At 36.8% G+C, this 13,350-nt stretch overlaps 1 protein-coding gene across 6 annotated transcripts in view; it reads right to left on the bottom strand.

Moving 5' to 3' along the window:
- TBL1X (transducin beta like 1 X-linked) overlaps positions 1-13,350 on the bottom strand; it is a 364,349-nt gene that overhangs the window by 235,488 nt on the left and 115,511 nt on the right. For all 6 annotated transcript variants that reach the window (XM_056808017.1, XM_056808015.1, XM_056808018.1 and 3 more), the window contains one exon: positions 1,095-1,169. The gene's annotated coding sequence lies outside the window, so the exon portion shown is untranslated. The remainder of the gene's footprint in view (positions 1-1,094; positions 1,170-13,350) is intronic.

Raw genomic sequence — 13,350 nt, 5'->3', positions numbered from 1 at the left:
CAAGGTAACTTTCCTAAAATACCACTTCTGTGTTGCTCCTCAATTCAATTCCTTATTTTAAAAACTTCCACTGACTCCTTATTGACAAGAAGATAAAATATCAACTCCTTAGCATGACATTCAAGGCTTCCATTATCTGTCCGCAAATCTGCCTTTCCAACACTTATTCATTAGCCTTCCACTGTAGCTAGCTTTCTTTCCTAAACTCAAAAGATGCTTACTCATTACTAGCTCTATTAGAGCACTGTTAATTCATTGTACCCAGAATATTTACCTCTCATTTCTTCTGATGCAAAAAATACTAAATATCTTTTAATTGGCTCAGACCCCATTTTTAGTAACTTTTATTATCTTCAATCTAAATTGAATCCTTCTTTTCAGAAACAATTTATGTCTGCATTAATTTGGTACTGAATTAAACTAGTAAGTTATTTAGTTGTTATTTTTTTGGTTCTTACAGAGCCAACTTTATCATAAGCTACTGATTGGGAGGACTGAGTCATATGTGTCTTCACATAACCCATGATTCCCTGTGTCATAGAAATTTTTGCCTTGTTGCTTCTTCAAGGTTAATTCAAGTAGGGTTCCAGACTAGGAAATCCCTAAAGATATTTAATAGCCAGCATATCTATTTTTTCTGACTTAGAGAATTCCATCCCACCCACCACACCTGAAAAAAAGTTAAAATATGAGTCAAAGACAAGTAAAATTTGAAACAAAGTTATGATCAGTCATCTGCCCAAAGAGAAGCATCTATCATCTATATGGGCGGTAGGGGGAATTCATTTTTTAAAAGTAATTTAAATGAAATACACATTTTATTTTTAAACTACTGCCTCTCATTTTTTTATACTGACATTTAAGAGCCTATAAAGAATTTATTGCAAAGAACTAATGGAGATATATGATATTATATGATAGTTTTTGTTTGTTTTCAATCAACCAAACTCATCCAAGAAATTTTGAGTAATCTTCATAGTTTCCAGCACATAAAGCCAATATAGTTCATATTTATTTTTAAAGTACTGAAAATCTACAGGCGTTGACAGGATGTTAATTAGGTTAAAAGAATTCCATTTTATGTTTTTACTTACTCAGGGGGCAAATGAAGGCAAGTTCCCAATTTTTTCTGGATTCTGTTTTTAGGCCAGTTTTCTATCTTCAATTACCTGCCAATAGGAGGGGGGAAAAAACAGTGTTTTAGTAAAATAGCCTTAAAATAAATTCATAATTACCTATAATTGGAAAAATTCTGAATTTCATTTTTATGAAGAATCTAGATTCACTACAAAACCTTTAACCTTTTGAGTAGAACCAGCACCATATCTCATTCTAAAATGTTTAGGTGCTCTTTCAAAATTATTGATGGAAGTGGTATTCACACTTCCTCAGTATCCTCATTTGCATCTAACCCTCTGATTGGTGGGCTTTTTAAAAGGTACTCCTCCCAAAGCCTTCCTTTACAGAGTCTAGCCAACTCTTCCTTTCCTACCAGCTGCTCTACTTGGTTCATTCCCCTCTTTGATGGGAGAGGGGAAAATATCTTCTTCTCATTTGGTCTAGAAACTCCCAGAAAGCAGGGACCATTTTTCTTTTTATTTGTATTTTCAGTCCTTTGGCACAGTGCCTGGCACAAAGTAGGGGCTTAATAAATAAATGTGGTCAGACATCAAAATAAAAATCCTGGGGCCACTGTCAGAGGTCCTGATTTTTGTCTTGCCATTAGACTTTGATGACTCTAGAGGCTGACAACTTTGTATAACTCTGACTCCTTTAAATCCAATCTCAAACTAATCAAGACACTGCCCGATGATGTCAATGGTCCTCTTTGAAAATGAAGGATGAGCGACGTATTATATGTCGTTTTGGTTTTGTTAACCTAGATCTTTTGTGGTAAGGGGAATATAGTGTTCTGAATACCTGAAACATATAGTACTTCTTAGTATAGGCAAAAGAAAACATAATATAAAATAGTAGAATAATCTATTTAAAAAGTACACAGAGACAAATCTCTAGGTGTATATCATACGTTACTGTACTTAATACATGGCTTCATACTAATTGTTTTCATTGTTGTAAGGGCTTGTTTGCTGCGTTTTTAAAGAAGGAAGTGAACTAGCTCCATTCCTTTAAGACAATGAACATCCAAGGACATAGCTATCACTTAGAAAAGGATCAATAACAGAATTCTTTATAATCTGATGCTGATGCTGTTGCTGCTTAACTCACTCAGTCATTTAGCATCATTTGATCTCTCCCATTCTCACTCATCTCCTTTGCAAGCTGGATAATGAATAAGCATGAACTTGTATTACATCTGTAACTTTTACAATGTAAAACCAGAACCATAAAATTAAAGCAATCCAAAATAATAGGAATGACAAGCCACTAATGCCAACTGTTTTTACATTCCAAAGATATATTAGTTATAAATAATATTTATTCTTAGCAGAACCTTGGGCTTGCAAATGCATACATTTCATGCCAACGACACTTAGAAAAATACATGTATGTAGATTATTGTTGACATGCATGCTATTTTACTGATCATTTCTTTTGTGCTATTAAAGAATCCATCATGTTCTTTGTATCAGATATTCAGTGACATAAAATTATGAGTAATCTCCTTATCCAATCTAGTAGAGACTGTACAAATTCCGTGTGGAAATTAAGTGAATTGTACATATCAGATTTCCTATTTGGAGATCATTTACTACATGCAAATCTAGTATGTCAGTCTCAGGAAATGATTTAGTAATAATATGAGTTAATCAATTCCATAAGATATAATTAAGTTATTCAGCTAGACTTGAGTCTCACTGAGGGAATCCTAGCTATCACAGACAGAATTTTAACAAGTCATCATGTCCTATAAGAACTCAGAAGAATATAATTATCAATCTTGACTCCCAAAAGCTAATGATGGTACACACCACCTTCATCTTCTCTGGAACTAAATGTTAAGAATAGCGGAGCATGTGCCATCAGACATGGTCAAAATGGCTTTGCATATTAGCTTTTTTTTGTTATAATGTAGAATCCTATGATCAAAGAACTGGAAAAGACTAGGATGTTTAAAATAAATTTTTTAGAATGTTTTTAAAAATTACTAACAAAACTTCTTTCCGTGAATTTGGGAGAGGAAGTTATATAATCACAGAAACGTACAAAAAGGGGAACTAAGGCAAACAGTGTAAAAAGTGGCTTGCCCAGGGAAGGACTGGACATGAATGAAAAATGACTGAGCAATAATGGAAGGGGGAAAAAATATGGGCAGACCATGTAGCAAAAATGATGGATAGCTGGCATACAGCTAGGTCCCATTAGTACAAATAATTAATCCCCTGAAGTGGTCCCATTATTCATATTCTCACTTACTCTAAGTTATAATTATGTAAAATATGGTAAGTAGTTCCAGTCCAATGGAAATATGCATTGAAATTTTCAAGGGATTCCTTGTTTGAACTAATTAGGACCTGGCCTTACTCTACCGGCATCCATGAAATGTCAAGACCAACAGAAAAGGGTCTCCCAGAAAATGGGACGATAAATCCCTTTCCTCTTCTCCCTTGAGGATTTACTGGAAGACATGACAAGAGTTGTACAAAATGCAAAGGCATAGATGAATTGCAATCTACCACCCTGGAGGAAGGACCACACATCCACTGAGGTATGATTTCCACATGAATATTTCTCTTTCTAAACTGTTTTACAATTAATTTAACTTCTTTATTACTTCATGGTTCTAAATAGGGTTTAATGTAATCTTTATTAAAAAATATCTTTAGGATTAAAGACAATGAACACATTAAAAAGAGCTGGATTAGTTATTTTTTCCTAACATATACAGCTAATTTTTAAGTGAAAAGTTATTAAAATAAATTTGCACAGCTGTAAAGCCTAATGTTTCATAAGAGCCTAAATAATCCTCATGCTATGGCACTAATTAGTTTTCCAATTTATAGATGACTAAATGCTTCACAAGGTACTAAGGCACTTTGAAAGAACCCTAAATAATCTGTTTTGAATCTTAAAAAGTCCTGTCTCTCCACCATTTGCACCGAGCATTAAATAAGATTTTAAATATAATTACAAAATACATTATTTATCTCTGAATTCATGCTCAAAATTCCCAAACACCATATGTTTATACAGTGTTCATATTTCAGTTTCTATCATAAAGACATAAGCAAAATAATGCCCTATTCACCCCACATCTCCCTCCTCATTGCCAGTCGTCCTGACTTTTGTCTTGCAGTGAGGCCACTGTGTGCACCACCTCTTCACTTAAATCCAAGTCATATAGGTCAAGACACCACCCAGTGTGCTCACTGGTCCTCCTCCAAAGGATGAACAACAACCAACAACTCTTCAAGTTAGAATACATGACATAAAATGTGTAAAGTATTTCGCATAGACCCTAGCACGCAGTAGGAGTTTACAAACATACAGCTCCTTTCCCCTTTCTTCATCCAACTGACAAATCGATATGTTTGCATTTTTTAAGATGATCATAAATCAGAATGAGAACCAATGCTGCTAACAGGTAAAAAAATAACAATCAGCAAGTAACAACACCAAGGAAATTAGGATCCTGGAAATATTCCCGAAGTAACTTCAGAAATTAGTCAACAAGCAGATGCTATTTGCATCTCATATTTTTGTTTCACAGATATTTTATTTCACCCTAGGGAACTCAGTGCTTACAAGTCGATCAAGGGAGAAGGCATTCATGGCTTAAACAATCAACTTTGGGAAAAATAAGTAAAAAAGGGAAGTAAATGAACTGGACATAAAAGTTTATATCATAAATAAGTTGGAACAATTGGAAAGGAAATAACCTTTTCCAATTATGGGTAGGGAAAGCTCTTGACCAAACAAGGGATAGAAAATATCGCAAGACAATATGGTTCTTTTTTATTATCACTATTAGATAAAAATTTAAAAAACTGATGAAACAAGATGAATGCAATAATAACTAGAAGGGAAAAAATTCACTGTGAAAAATCATGTAAATTTCTCTTTTTAAGATATGATAGTAAACACACACATTCATGTGAAAGAGAGAGAGAGAGAGGGAGACAGAGAATAAGAGGCAATTTCAATAGATAAGTGGCCAAAAAATAAGAGCAGGAAGTTCTCAAAAGAAGTGAAGCTATAAACTAAAATTAAAAATTGTACAAAATCCCTAAGTGAATAAGAAAATCGCAAATTAAAACAACTCTAAGGTTACATATCATACCCATCAATTTGGCAAAGATAATAAAAAGGGAAGTGGCAATGGGCTAGGTAGTATGATTATGGAGTGGGCTATAATTTTAGAAAGCAAATTAAGTTATTAAAATTTCACACATCTTCAAAAAGAATTCAAAGCGGAAAGACCTGAATTTCTAAAAATACTCCTAGTAGGTTTTTCTATGTTGTCAAAATATTGAAAACTAAAGGGGATGGGGGGGGGGGGGGGTGGCAGAGGTCCTTCAACTAGACAATAAATAACAAATGATGTAGTACTCTTCATTCTCAGTCCTCTGAGCCAGTGGTTTATCACTGCATTCAGTTTCTGAAATATTTTGAAGTTGCTTTTCTTTATAATGTCATCATTACATAAATTATTCTCATTATGTTTTCTTAACTATGCATCAGTTCATACAAGTCTTCCCAGTTTCCTCTGCACTGAAAGCTAAAATGTTTTGCAAAATCTGAGTAGAATCTATGCTTTGAGTTAGGGTTGTGCTGGATGGCCTCTAAACACTTTCCAATTCTAGGATTTTATGCAGTGAGATCACTCCAAAGTCTTAAAACAGACTATCTAGAAATGTTTAAAACACTGAACATTAACAGAATAACTGGAAAGATCCCTAATACCTAAATCCAAACTATCTGGGCAAACTTAAGTTCTGACATATGCCCTTGTGGCTCCATTTCTAAACAAAGTTAAATTAATCCAAATGACTTTTTTTTTTCCATTTACATAGATGGCTTTGACTTCTATCTGTTCAATATAACGAAACATTACAGGTTCCGTCAGACTTGTTTATTTTTGATCCATTCAATCATGTGTATGACTTTCTTTTTAAACAGGTAAAGGAGTTATAAAAAGCAGAAGTTCTCTGTACTCAAGTTCCAGGGACCAGCCCTTGGCACCAATCCCGTGCTCAATCCCACTAAGAGCCAATGCTTGACAGCTCAGGCCAGTGGACCACGGGACGTAGACCCCCACCTCCCTAAGAGTCTGGAGGAGAGAACCTCCTGTCAACATGCTCAAAATCCAGCTTCCCGGGGGCCACCTGGGCAGGCAGACAGACTCTGCATTTGCTTCATGAAAAACTTCACAAATATATATTTTTAAAAATTCAAACATTCTTCCTTACTTTGAAATGTGTTTTGTTGTTGTGTTAGTGAATAATTTAGGAGAGGGTTTATTTTATGTCTTTTTCCCCCTTTTTCTGTCTTCAATAAACCTGTACACAAAGGACAAGTAAAAGACACGAGTAACCCCAAAATCCAACACGGGAAATGTCCTTTTGTAGAAATAAGAAAATTTGGCAGAAATTGTCTAAATGTCTCTCCCTCATCCCTATTGAAGAAGACAGACGAGGATGTATGAGCTTGTGTATCCAAATGCCTATGTATATACATTTATTTACTTATATAGCTACTTATTTATTTACCTTTTTAGCTACTTATTTACTTATATAGCTACTTACTTATTTCCTTATATAGCCACTTATTTACTTATAAAGCTACTTACTTACTTATTTCCTTATATAGCCACTTATTTACTTATAAAGCTACTTACTTATTTCCTTATATAGCCACTTATTTACTTATATAGCTACTTATTTATTTACTTTTTTAGCTACTTATTCATTCATTCATTTAGTGTATTTCTACAAGCATGTTGCAGCCAGCACGCTCCAATCAATCAATCAATGGCAGACGGTATTGATATCAATAACTGAAAGACAAAAGTAATTCTGAGTTTTGCTATCGAGTTCCTACCATTTGTTAGTCTTTTTATCCAGGAGTCACTTCTTTCTAGAAGGCGCCTCCTTTGAGGTTTACCTTCTAGTTTCACGTAACTCTGGATAGCAGTGCTATGGGAGTAGTTAAACCTTGCACAGAAGTAAGGTGACTGAATACTCCCTAAAACTGACTTAGAGCCTAAAAGATGAAGTCAGCTCTATTGCATCCCCCCCCCCCCATTCTCAGAGCCATTTGTGTGGCGTGTCAAACAACATCTTGTTTCATAGGGAAAAACTTGCGTACAAATCATTTATTTCAAGGTGGAAGTGGAGAAAGTCACCCTCTATGCAAAGAAATTTGGCTGCTGAGTTGACATTTTAAGGAGCTACAATTAGGTTTTGCAGCTATTTGTAAAACAAAACATCATGAAATGGAAAAAGAAACCTGGAAGAACAGAAGGTGCACATATAAAGCAGTGCATACAATTTATAATTCTTTGAACCTTGAGAGTTTCTTCCCCCTAATCAGAAGATTCGGGCAAAATCATTGTACATTTCTGCCAACCTTTTAGCTCCATTTTCTTTTTGCTGCATGAACTAATCAAATAAACTCCCAATGAATCAGACGTGGTCTTTCTTCCTATCCCTCTAGCCCCACCTCCCCTATTGCAAAAATCAGCCTCAAAAACAGTCGCCTGCTTAAAGGAACAAAGGTTTGCGGACGTTCATCTTGGTAACGAATGAGTTAGAATTAGCTGGATTATGTAGGTGTCAGATGAAGAGGGTATGAAACCTCTGAAAGCAAAAATCAGAAGTTTAGGTACTTTCAGGAATGTCATCAATTTCTTACTTATCTTGGGGCCTGCGACTTCCTGGCAGGGTGAATGGGGGCATTGGTTAACTTCAGCTTCCTTATCTATAAAATGGGTATCTTCAGTTTCTTTACCTATAAGATGGGTATAATTAACTTCTATTTATCTATAAAATGGGTGTAATTGGATAAATTCAGTTTCTTCATCTATAAAATGGGTATAATCAATGATCTTCAGTTTCTTTATCTATTAAAATGGATATAATTGGTTAACTTTAGTTTATGAAATAAATGGGTATAATCAGTCAACTTCAACTCCTTTACCTATAAAATGGGTATATTAACTTCAGTTTCTTCAGCTGTAAAATGGGTATAATAGGTTAACTTCATTTTATATACAAAATGAGTATAATGGGTTAACTTCATTTTATCTATAAAATGGGTATAATGGGTTAACTTTGGTTCCTTTATAAAATGGCTAGACTCAGTTAACTTCAGTTTTTTTTTAAATTTATAAAATTGGTATAGTTGGTTAATTCAGTTTATCTATAAAATGGGTGTAATTGGTTAACTTCAATTCCTTTACCTATAAAATGGGTATATTAACTTCAGTTTCTTCAGCTATAAAATGGGTATAATAGGTTAACTTCATTTTATCTACAAAATGAGTATAATGGGTTAACTTCATTTTATCTATAAAATGGGTATAATGGGTTAACTTTGGTTCCTTTATAAAATGGCTAGACTCAGTTAACTTCAGTTTTTTTTTTTAATTTATAAAATTGGTATAGTTGGTTAATTCAGTTTATCTATAAAATGGGTGTAATTGGTTAACTTCATTTTATCTACAAAATGGATACAATGGGTTAACTTCATTTTATCTGCAAAATGGGTATAATTGGTTAACTCAGTTTGTCTATAAAATGGGTATAATTGGTTAACTTCAGTTCCTTTACTTATAAAATGGGTATATTACTTATGTTCAGTTTCTTTATCTATAAAATGGGTATAATACCTGTCAGTGCCCACCTCAGAGTACTGTTGTAAAGATTAAATAATACAATGATTTGTAAAATATGACTTTGTCAAATCAACAAACACAACCAATGGAAATAACATATCTGAGCAAAAAACAAATAAATAATACAATGAATTTGAAGTGCTTGACAAACTTGAAATCACTGTGTGAATGTTGGTAGTTTGCTATCACAGTCATTATTATTTTTGTTACCTAGAGATCACCTGGAAAGAGCACAACAGAACAGGGAATAAACAGTCAGGAGAACACCAACACAGGAAGGAGTTTTTAACATTGGGATAAATATGGCCCTTTATTGCAGGGCAATCCAACTTATAAAATGTTATCCTGGAGGCAGCTAGGTAGAAGCATGGACAAGAGCGCCTGGGTTCAAATTTGAACTCAGACAGTTCCTAGCTGTGTGACCCTGGGCAAGTCACTTACCCCGATTCCCTAGCCTTTGCCCTTCGGTCTTAGAATTGATATTGGACAGAAGGGGAGGGTTATTTTTTTTATGTGATTCTGAAGGAAAGCTCAATGATCCTCACAACACCACTGCCAAGTAGGGCGGTACAAGAGGAATTCTCTCCATTTCAGGAAGAGGTTAATTGAGCGATTTGCTGATGGTTCCATTTGAATTAAGACTCCAGACCCAAAGTTCCTTCCGGGCTGTCACAACGTGGGTACCTCTGTGGAATGAGTGAATGTCACAGGGGGACAAGCTCGGAGACGGGGGCTCCCTTCATCTCCAAGCTCTGCCCTATCCTCGTCCCATTCCCTTGACCCTGTTTCCCCAGAAATGTTTTCCTTAAAGGCCGCATATCTGATTTCATGATGGGAATCGATGAGAAAGAAGCCTTTCACTGCCTGGAATTTTATTTTAAGGAGTTTTTATAGACTGTTCTATAGAGGACTAACCCGTAGTGCCTGAAAAGTGTGGAGCTTTTACTGCCTTGAAAAGAGAGCGGGAAGAAACCCTCTCTTTTGCATAAAGGCAAAGCCTCCCTCCGGCAGCAGCAGCTCCATAGCATCTGAATCACCGTCACCTGCCTGGGCCTGGTCTTTGGGGCTTCTCAAAGCTCCTTTACAGGATCAGCTCCTTTTGCTTTGAAGCTTTTGGGCAGTGGGTGCAGAGCGCATCTGCTGGCATGGACCGTCAAAGGGCCGCGCTGCTGGACTCCTCCCGGGCCAGGCGCTCCTAGCCTGGGATGCCTGCATGTCTAAAGCATGCCGATCCCTCGATTTCAGTCCTGGGTTCTTTACGTCATGCCCCCAAAGCATCCTTCTGAGAGAAGGGGCCACAGGTTTCACCAGGCTGGCAAAGGAGCCATCACAGAAAAGTGCCAGTCTTGACAGAAGGGCAAACTTCAAGGATTTGAAGGACTCCGTTAATCACTGGGATTCTTTGCTGTGCATTTTTTTTTTGCTGGCAATACCATGTTGGGGGAGGACTTAGCAGCCCCGGGTCTGTACAATCCTGCTGATCAAGAACAATTAACAGGGCCCAAAGGAGATTAAAACCCCCCAAGGAAGAGGGTGCGATCCCACGACAGAGACTGCAGTCACTAGGTCAGGGCAGAGGACACCGAGCTGAAGGCAGTGAGGAAGTCCGGGAGGATGGCGTCCCCGTGGGAGGGTGGTCACCCCGAGGAGGACTGGGAACACACTGCTGGTTCTTAGAAGGCCTTGGTTTCCTTTCCTGTATAGAAAACACAGCTGCTTTTTTTTTTAACCATTAATTTACACATTTTCTCTTTGTTGCTGTTTTGATTCAAAAGGGAGCAGATATTTTTTTACTTTTATTTTTATATAGTAAGAGCACACCCAGACATAAGCCAAACCCTAAAATAAATCCATCTATATACACTGCTGTGAAAGATAATGGAGCAGATATAGATTTTTTAAAAGCACTTTAAACAAACTAGAGAATTCAGAAGCTCCTACCCCAAAATGGCTGGTGGGATCACAGCAAAAGCCCAGAATTTGGAGACTGACCTTCTTGCCTACATGATGTTGGGCAAGTCATTTAATTTCTCTGGGCCTCCGTTTCCTAAATTGCAAAAGAGAGTTGGACTCACTAGAAGATGCCTCAGATTTGTTTCAGCTCAAATGCTATCATGCAACAACCTATCAAGTGAAAAAAAAATCAATGCTCTTCTTTTGCCGTGTTCTCTTGACAAATCTGGAAAATTGATCTATCAGGAAAATGTGGCAAAAATCACTTTCCAAACTTGTTTAAATGTCATTATGTCCTGTCAGATTTTAACGCTTCCGTGACTTTTTTCCCCCATCCATTTGAGTTTTTTTAAGTCCTTGCTCCATTTTATGCTTAAATGAGTAAAAAAAAACAAAATTCAAATATCAAAAATGACCAGAGCGATATTGATGCTCCAAGTACATACAGAAGCTACATGGGATAGTTAGGAGTTAAATTGTCGTCAGGTTGGTATCGAGTTATTTTTCAGACGTTTCTGACTCTGACCCAATGAGGGTCCCCCTCCTCACCCCACAAAGATACCAGAGTGATTTGCCATTCCTTTTCCAGCTTATTTTACAGATGAGGAAACTGAGGCAAACAGTTAAGTGACTTGCCCAGGGTCACACAGGCTACTGATTTAAGAAGAATATTCCCAACTCCAGGCCCAGCAGTCTATCTACTGTGCCAACTAGCTGCCCCAGTAGTTAGATGCTTTAGACAAACAAACAAACAAATCTTTATATGTTATATGAGGAATCAGGCAGTCAGTTCTGCTCATGATTCTTACACAACCACTGAAATTCTCTGATATTTACACTAAGTCCAGAAAGAATATTAAATTGGGGGATTCAGAGACTTGGATATTGACTATGTCACATGACCCTCTAACCACACCACTTTTGCTCAAGAAGAAAGACCTTCCCAGTGAAGCAACCTGGCTGTCTGCTCATCCTCTCCATCTTTTGCTGACCATCCCATCTCTTCTTCCTTTACTGATGTTTTTCTTTTTCTCTTATTTACTTATTTATTTGTTCACTTATTTATTTCTTCATCCATTCATTCATTGGTTTCTTTGTTTTAGTTGATTGATTTATTCATTCATTTACTCATCATTCCTTCAGCCCCTTTTCCACACGCCAGAAGGCACCATCTGACAAAATAACTGGATTGTGTCTTTCCTGTTTCCACTTCTCAATCCCTTTTCTGGAGGTGAACAGTCACAAGTAACTCTTCAAATACTAACTCCTTAACTGTAAAGAAGATTCTCTGGGTGCTCCTTTTGCATTCTTCATGACTCCGTGTCCTTCTTTTCACGTTATTTTTAAATTCATGTCATCATTTCTTATGGCACAGTGGAATTTCATCACAATCCTTTACCATCATTTCTTTAGCCACTCCCCAATTGACAGACACGCTTGTTTTCCAAAATTCTTTCATTGGTTCTATTTGTAAGCCTGCTCACTCCCTCCCCTCCACCCCCCTCCATGTACCTTCTCGCTGCTCTCCTGTGTGACACACAGTATCAGAACCGGGACATTTTAGGCAACAACACCATAATCCAGGGTTCAACTGAGGGTTCAAACTTGTCAGGATGAGGCAAGAGATCAAGATTCTGGGTTCCCACAGAGGCAAGGGAGTGGCTAGTTACCGGATGATGGAGGATTTAGGGAATCGCACTCGGATCCACAGAGTAAAGCAGGGAATCTTGAGGGTCCTTCAAGAAACTGACAAAATATAACCCAGACTGAATTTTGTCAGCTCTGGGAGGGGGGAAGAAAGAAAGGAGGGAGGCAGTACAGATCGCAGAACTTTGGAAAATTTACGTGGAAATTTGTTTTGAAATAAAAAATAATTTTTTAAAAATAGTAATTTAGAGCATTTTCCCATAAAAAAAATAAAGAAAGAAATGGACAAGATACAACGTAGATTGAGTGGTTTGTCACCTCTGGGAGGATGAAAGGAAGAAGGGAAAGAGACAATATGGATCAGAGAACTTTGGAAAATTTATGTGGACATTTGTTATTAAAATAAAATTAATAAATTTAAAATGGTAACTTAGAGCATTTCCCCTTTAAAAATAAAAACAAAAGAAAGAAATTGAGAAAACATAACCCAGATTGAATTGTTTGTCAGTCTCTGGGAGGGGGAGGAAGACAATATGGATTTGGAAAATTTACGTGGAAATTTGACATTAAGATTAAACAAACAAATATAGTGATTTAACGTATTTTCCCATTAAAAAAATAAAATTAAAGAAAATGACAAGAGCAGAAATGAGCAGAACTGAGCGGGGGGAAACAGAAAGGTTCTAAGATGAGGCGAGTCTGAATCTGACCAAAAACTGTCTGGCCTAAAGAAAGGGAAAAGCGGACCCTGACGGGGAGGCAGTGTCTGCCTTTAAAAACAAAATCTAAGAAGCAGCGAGGGCCCAGGAAAGAGAAGTAACGCAGATCACATACACGCGGGATGTCGCACCCAAAGGGCCATTACAAGTCATCCCACAGAGAAGGAGCCTGAAGTCCAGGGAGGTTGTTTTTACTTTTGTGCTTTGTCTTTGTGTTCCCTCCCCCCTCTGGCA

The sequence above is a fragment of the Monodelphis domestica genome, chromosome 8, assembly GCF_027887165.1.
Source record: "Monodelphis domestica isolate mMonDom1 chromosome 8, mMonDom1.pri, whole genome shotgun sequence".
NCBI lineage: Eukaryota > Metazoa > Chordata > Mammalia > Didelphimorphia > Didelphidae > Monodelphis > Monodelphis domestica.
This window is presented reverse-complemented; position numbering and strand designations above follow the sequence as displayed.